This window comes from Arachis hypogaea, chromosome 4 (assembly GCF_003086295.3).
Source record: "Arachis hypogaea cultivar Tifrunner chromosome 4, arahy.Tifrunner.gnm2.J5K5, whole genome shotgun sequence".
In the NCBI taxonomy this organism is placed as follows: domain Eukaryota; kingdom Viridiplantae; phylum Streptophyta; class Magnoliopsida; order Fabales; family Fabaceae; genus Arachis; species Arachis hypogaea.
In genome coordinates this window covers 107894867-107901866 of record NC_092039.1, presented here as the reverse complement: position 1 = coordinate 107901866, position 7000 = coordinate 107894867, and the positions used below count along the sequence as shown (strand labels likewise).

At 34.8% G+C, this 7000-nt stretch overlaps 1 long non-coding RNA gene across 1 annotated transcript; it reads right to left on the bottom strand.

The window, feature by feature from the left end:
- Positions 1-2882: 2882 nt before the first annotated feature.
- Positions 2883-3676, bottom strand: LOC112794379 (uncharacterized). Its single transcript, XR_011880797.1, has 3 exons — positions 3488-3676; positions 3233-3366; positions 2883-2945 (listed from the first exon to the last, which is right to left on the bottom strand). It is a non-coding gene; the product is annotated as an uncharacterized lncRNA (long non-coding RNA).
- Positions 3677-7000: the final 3324 nt, after the last annotated feature.

Sequence of the window (7000 nt, the reverse complement as noted above, 5' to 3'; positions counted from 1 at the left end):
CTCCTTTTCTCATTGCTAGGCATATCATAATGATTTAAGACATAAGTGGTGAGATCGGAGGCTTAGAAGTGTGAGCTTTTAAAACTCAAAAAATCAACTTTGGGATGAAAATAGGGCCACGCGTACGCGTACTCCACGCGCACGTGTGGATGGCCACAAAGCTCGATCGATGCGCAAGCTTCATACACGCGGACGCGTGGATTGAAAAATAGCCAAATGACGCATACGCGTCAGCCACACGTACGTGCGGGTACATTTGTGCCCCAGGCACAAAACTAGCACAACTCTGGCACAACTCTCGGAAAAATGGCTGGGCATTTGGTGCAGCGCATCGACGCGCCCATGCACACCACGCGCACGTGTTGATGGTGCCTTTTTGAAGAACAACATTTATGCGGCAAGTGCGCCTATGCACGAAGGGTCATTCTGCTAGAAATTTTCTAAGTTAAAAGCTGCAGAATTTACAGATTCAACCCCCAATCTTTCGAAGGACATAACTTTCTCATTTTAAATCGTTTTTCGCCCGTTCTTCCAACGGCATGGACATCCCGGATCCAATTTCATTTCTAAACAAGTTTGGTACAAAATGGGGATCCGTAGTCCAAGTTATGTCCCGTCAAAGTATGCCCAAAAACTATGTTTTCATTACAAAACCACAAAGTGCCATTTTCAAAACAAGCTAATTTCATCCCCTTTCAAAATTAACTAAAACATGCCAATTTCAACCATTTTTGAAATCAATCAAAATGTACCAAAATCAACATCAAGCCTCCTCAACTCACACATTAACACTTTGCCACAATTCACCAAACATCATCCCACCATTTTAACACTTCTCAATCAAATGGCTAAGAGACAAACACATAAACATGTCATACATACTTTCTCATCCCAATTTCCAATAATACCATTTCCAATTAACCATCATTACACATACTCAATACCATACTGACCATCAACATGGTGTCACCCACAATCCAACCTCAATTACTCATCAAGCATATATCACAACATGCATATTTCTCATACATCATACCATCAAGGCATCAATAATCATCATCACATATATGACCACATCATATATCTTAACCATTCAACAATATCAACAATTCAATACCTATCTTAGGGCCTCTAGCCTAAGTATTTCCCACCACATTACATATTAGATACGAGAAACCGAAACCGTACCTTAGCCGATTTCCCAAGCTCAACCGAAACACTTCCAAACCACTTTTCCTCAAGCTCTCAACGTCTCAACACCTCCAAGAACAGATTTTTTGCATACAAAACCCTCTTCAAGCTTTTCAAAGTCTCAATCAAGCTCAAATATTCACATATACACAACCTAAGCCACAATCATCATACCCATACACAACATCTCGACACCCAAGCCTCATATAACAATAAATTACACTAGGGTTGAGAATATTACCACACCCAAGGTCCAAGAATACAAGACTAATCTTCTCCTTTAAGAGAATTGGGTCCTATAACATTAAAGAGCCCAAAATCTCAACATCTTGTCCATGAAACTCGAAAACAAGGGCTGGAATTTCGAAGAGAAAAACGTAGATTATCTCAAGATTGGTTGTATGGGTTTTGTAGATCTCTCCACGGTGAACGCGTGGCCACAAACGGTGTCGCAATTGGAGCTCTAAATCAAACGTTATGGTGGTTTGAAGATCAAGGGAGAGATAGAACTTGAGAGAGTGTTCTTCCCCCCTCCATTGTAATTTCAGCGTGTTCTTTGTGCTAGTGAGGAGAGAGAGTACTGAAATGAGTGTTTTAGGGTTTAGTTTAGTTGGGCCAAGGGCCCACTTTAGGTCCGGTTGGCCCGGTTTGACCCGTTTGGTCTAATCTTGGTCTGAATTCCACAATGTTGATACCAAAATTCTCGTCTCAATCTCCTCTATCATATTAAGCCATAAAAATCATATTTTTGGCTTTCTAGAATAAATTATCATTTATGCGTTAATTTTCCATTAATTAACCGGGTCTTAAGTAACCAAAAAATGAAAAGCTCCTCTAAAAGAACAAAAATTGCATGTATGAATCTGACAACAGTCTGTAATAATTAATAGTAGATAGATGTATATAATAACTAATAGAAAGATACATATAACATAGTACTGTATATAATAATTAATAGTAAAGAAGGGACCTTTTTGGTGAAGTTGGGAAGCAAAAATAGGAGAAGGAATGCTTCTATTTGGAATTTGTTTGAACTTTCATATTCCAAAAGACAACATTTTGATGCATGCATTTTTATACTAGGGATAATAAAAGTAGAACTGATAATAAAGGAAGTATAAACCCATTCCAAAAGCAAATCATATATTGGAACAGAAATGGCTGCAGCAGTCGAAATCAGTCCACTCACATTTCTATTGCCATTGCAACACTGCAAAAAATTAATCCATTTGCAAAACATTGCATAGGTCAAAGTGATGGTAGATGTTACCTTTCATATTTCTCTGTGACTAAGGTAATTTTGATTGAGATCAAATATTTTTGCATAATTGACACCACCCTGAGCAAAAAACCATAAGTTGATTCCTCAAAGCCAAACCATTAAAGCCTGCATCGCAAAAATAAGATGAACACATTGATACAACAAAGGATGCAAATAAAAAATTAAAATATCATTTAATTCTCTCAAACCCAGATGCAGATATGCTCATGGATAAACAGACTCTAGTAGAGAGGAAAACTAACCGTAAGAAGAAGCAGGTTAAAATACAAAAATGCCTCGTATAAAAATATATCCCACTTGTCAGCACTTATTCTCATGACAGAATCCCATCCAATCTGCAATTTCACAATGTCCAATAAGATTTTCGCAATACTAAGTCATTAAGTTCAGTAGAATAGGATATACAGACCTTGCAACAGATGAAGGCCCAAACAAAGAACAAGAATACCTGGAAATCCATCTCAATCAGATTCTACAAAAGAGTAAAAGAACCAGAGCAGATAGAGGGGGCAGGTGGAGGGAATGAAGAAAAACAGTGGAAGGTGGCATGCAATAGGGATAGAGCCAGAATTGCAGTTTACATTTACAATTATTCTTCTATCTTCGAAAGCATCAAATTCAAATACAACAGTAAAACCACAAGAATGAAATGTAAGCATTCTATCAGTGAGTTAAACAATTTTGAATTTGTTGAGAACGACATCACCAATACATGATATCAATGGTATTATCTTCAAAAGTATGGCAAGATATAAAAACCTTGAATCTCCACAGGAAAATAGGCGAGGGCATTATTCCAGAGGCACTAATTGGTGCCATGCCACCCTTGGAATCGTTCACCTCCCCAGAATACAAGAAACCCTCCTCAGCACCATTTTCCACCTCATGCTCATCTGGTTAAAACAAACTATATAAGTTGTACAGGACCAAAGCTAAAGTAGAAAATATGTACACAATGAAAAGTTAAGGAAAAAAAAGTAGCATATATGCAACTAAAAGAAAAAGATCAGTTACCAAGATCAGAGACAACAGCTCTGTTCCCAGATTTCCTCAAATGCGGACTATTAGCAGGGTAAGGATAAACTACTCATATTCTTAAATACTCAGTGATGAATCTAATCTAAATTTCACAACTAAAAATGACGAAAAATCAGATTATAGCACAATGAAAAAAGAAAAGGCACCAGCTTGAACAAGATGAGAAACAGCACTCAGAGGAACCATTCTACTGGTGAAGCATAGGGCTCTATCCGCCTTATCAAGTTTTGCCAACAAACTGAGAACACATCATGCAAGGTAAAACATGGTGAGAAAAGAAAACATTAATGCCGTAATATTTGCGGTTGCAATGGTAAACAAACACAACTAACAGGACACAGCGAACCTTTCTAAAGCATCTCGAGTGGAATTTCCACTTCTTGTATAATCATAGGGAACATTTTCTATTGCATTAGGCTGCATGAATAGGAGTACTGGTCAATAAACATAATGAGATCAAGAGAAAACTACTCCTTCCATTCCAATTAGCACTCTTACTTTTTCAGTACATTGGAAAATCAATGTATCTAGACACATTTATGTCCAAATACATTGGAAAGGTTCCTGTCATAGTGTGTATCAAAAAATCAAAGCTTCACCTACTTAAAAGTATTAGTCTAATCGAGCGGATTACTGACTGCTCCAAAAGGATCATTGCATTAAGTCAATAAGATAATTGCATTAAGACTTTGGCAACGAAAACAAAATTAAGTAACATTCAAATAGAATAATAATGATCTTCGTTGTAGAAAAAAAAGTCTCGTGAAAAATAATTAAATCATCAAGAAGTGATTGAAATGGAAGAAACATACGTGGCTGGCATACTTTCCAATTCCTATTTGTTTGAACAACGCAATCCTGAAATACAATAAACAACGCGTTATTCAAAGGAGTAATATCATCAAATTAACAGGGAAGAAGAAGAAAAAGAAGTACCAACAGCAGTTCAAAGGAGAAATTGGAGTGAGAGAAAGCGTCGTTGAAGAAGAGGCTCCGAAGTGAACAGATCTGAAAATGTGCTGTACCACGGAACTACGGTGGCATCGACGGCAGAAACTGTGGCGGCAATGGCAGCAAAAACTGCGGTGGCAACAGTGACAGCAACGGCAGTATAGAGAGAAAAGATGCATTAATAGAAGAAGTAGCTCGATCCAGAAGCTCTCTACTGCAATGGACACGACAGTGATAACGGTGCCAGCGGCTGAAACGGCGGCAAAAATGGCAGCGAGAATGGTGGCCAAAATGGCGGTAGAAAATTTAGGGTTTCATGCCTCTCTCTAAGCTAACTCAGCGCCTTTCATTTGGGGAAAAAAGAGAAAATGAGCATGGAACAAAATGGAAATCAAGAACCACACTCAAATTCCATTTTCACACAACATACTTTCCATTAATAATTTTAAATTTTAATTAATGGAAGTTTTTTAAATTGCCAAAAATAAAATATGTTGGGGTGGTTTTAAAAAACCTCCATAAAAAAATCCCACAAATAAATAAAAATCTTATAATGTGTCTTTGTTATCTTTCTCTTCTCTTTCATCATCTTCTCATCCAATCTCTCTCCTGCTATTACCTTGCAATTTATATAGAGAATAACTTAGGGTTAATATAGCTTACCATTTATATAACTTATTTGTATATCAATTGTTGTTAGCTTAAGGCCTATATATAAGATTATTTAGTGGGGCCCGCAAATATCTTTTGATTGATATCTAAGGTCAATTAATATCTTTCAAATCTCTATCTTGCTTCTTTTTTTTTCTCTCAAAATAAGGATTCTATGGATTTCAAAATTCAAATTACTCAATTGATATGTGTTTATAAATAAAGTATGAATCCATTGATCATGTCACATTTTTTTCACATTCATGCGCTATTGTATGTTTTTCTTAGTTGTTGTTTAATTGACTGAAATCTGTTTTCTCTTCCATCCCTTTAATTGCATTTCAAGATGAGAACTTTAATGGATATGGTTAATAAGATTGATCCCGAGAAGGAAGTATGAACCTCAAAACTAGGGTGATTAGACTTTGGACTGTTCCTACTTTCACTGGTCAGCTTCTCTCAAATTTGATGGAGATGATTTTGGTGGATGAATCTGTGAGTTATAGTGGTCTAAATCTATTAATTTTTTTGGCTGTTTGTTTTTTATATTTAGATGTGTTTTTCCTTATTTTTTTATATCGAGATCTCAAATTTTGTTTCATTTAAATGTGTTTTTCTCCTTATTTCATTTGTCATTTATCAAATATTTGCTATAATTTCTGTTGATTGGTAGGGGTGCAAGATATAAGCTACTGTTCGAAAGACTATGATTTATAGGTTCAAAGTACTTCTATCTTAGGGTCAAGTATATGTCATGAATCTCTTCTATTATTGTTTCTTATATTCCTTTTTCCACTTTCATTCTACATGTTCTATAGGATTTGAGTTTGTTATTTCTAGTGAAATGATTATTTTGGACCAACATGAATGTTCGTGGATCTACTAAGTTACCTTTAAATCCTTTATTATTAAAAACTTGATCCTACAGCTGCGGTTGTTTCGGTGAATAAATAACAAAAAATTATTAGTTCTTGATCATCATGTGTATTGATAGTTGGATATTAGAGTGTGGTCATTAAAGCAAAATGTTATTTGTTGTAATAAAGGGTATATTTTGATATCGTGGGTAAGTAGAGCATACAATTGAGTAGAAGAGAGAAATTCATCATGGTAAATTTTGGCAACAGATATTTTTTCATTCATGCGTCGCACATATTCCAAATGAAGAATTGAAGAGAAAGCAAAAAAGAAAAAATAAAAGATAAAAAAAGTCCTCTATAGTGTGTTATCTCTCATCTAAGTTAGGATTTTGATTAAAAAGTACTGGTTGAGATATTTGTAGGAACGAGTTGAAGTTGCACAAAAGAAGCTTTACACTTATTGTTCTTTTTCTTTTTTTGATTTTGGAAAATAACAAGTTTGACGAGAGATATTAAATATTGATTCTTTTTCTCTTTCTTTTTTTTAAGTCAGCATTAAACAAAATAAAAGTTCAAAATAGTATTTTTTTTTTCAAATTCTTAAGTTCTTCATCTTTTTGTGCATTTGACCCTCTCTTTTTGATAGATCTTTATTAGCATTGAAAAATGACAACTTGCATTTTTGTAAAATAAATTTTTTATCCAAGATATAAATAATTTTAACACGATAAATCAAAGCAAATTTGTTATGTACATAATTGTATTAGTTATGATTTTTATTCATGTTTATCTTCTAAATTGTGTTGTTTATATTTTGAAGTTGTATTTGTTGCGCATAATTTATGAAGTTTCACAAGATACAATATTGAGGCAGGATCTTTATAGCTAATTCTAAGAAGTGCTCATCAAAGTGAATGTTTCAAAAAGTAAGGATACTTATGCAAACTATGAGAAGTTAAGAAAGGATACTAATGTATTTAGAGTAGTGATAGAGTAAATAAATCTGTTACATTTTAATAAAAATTGA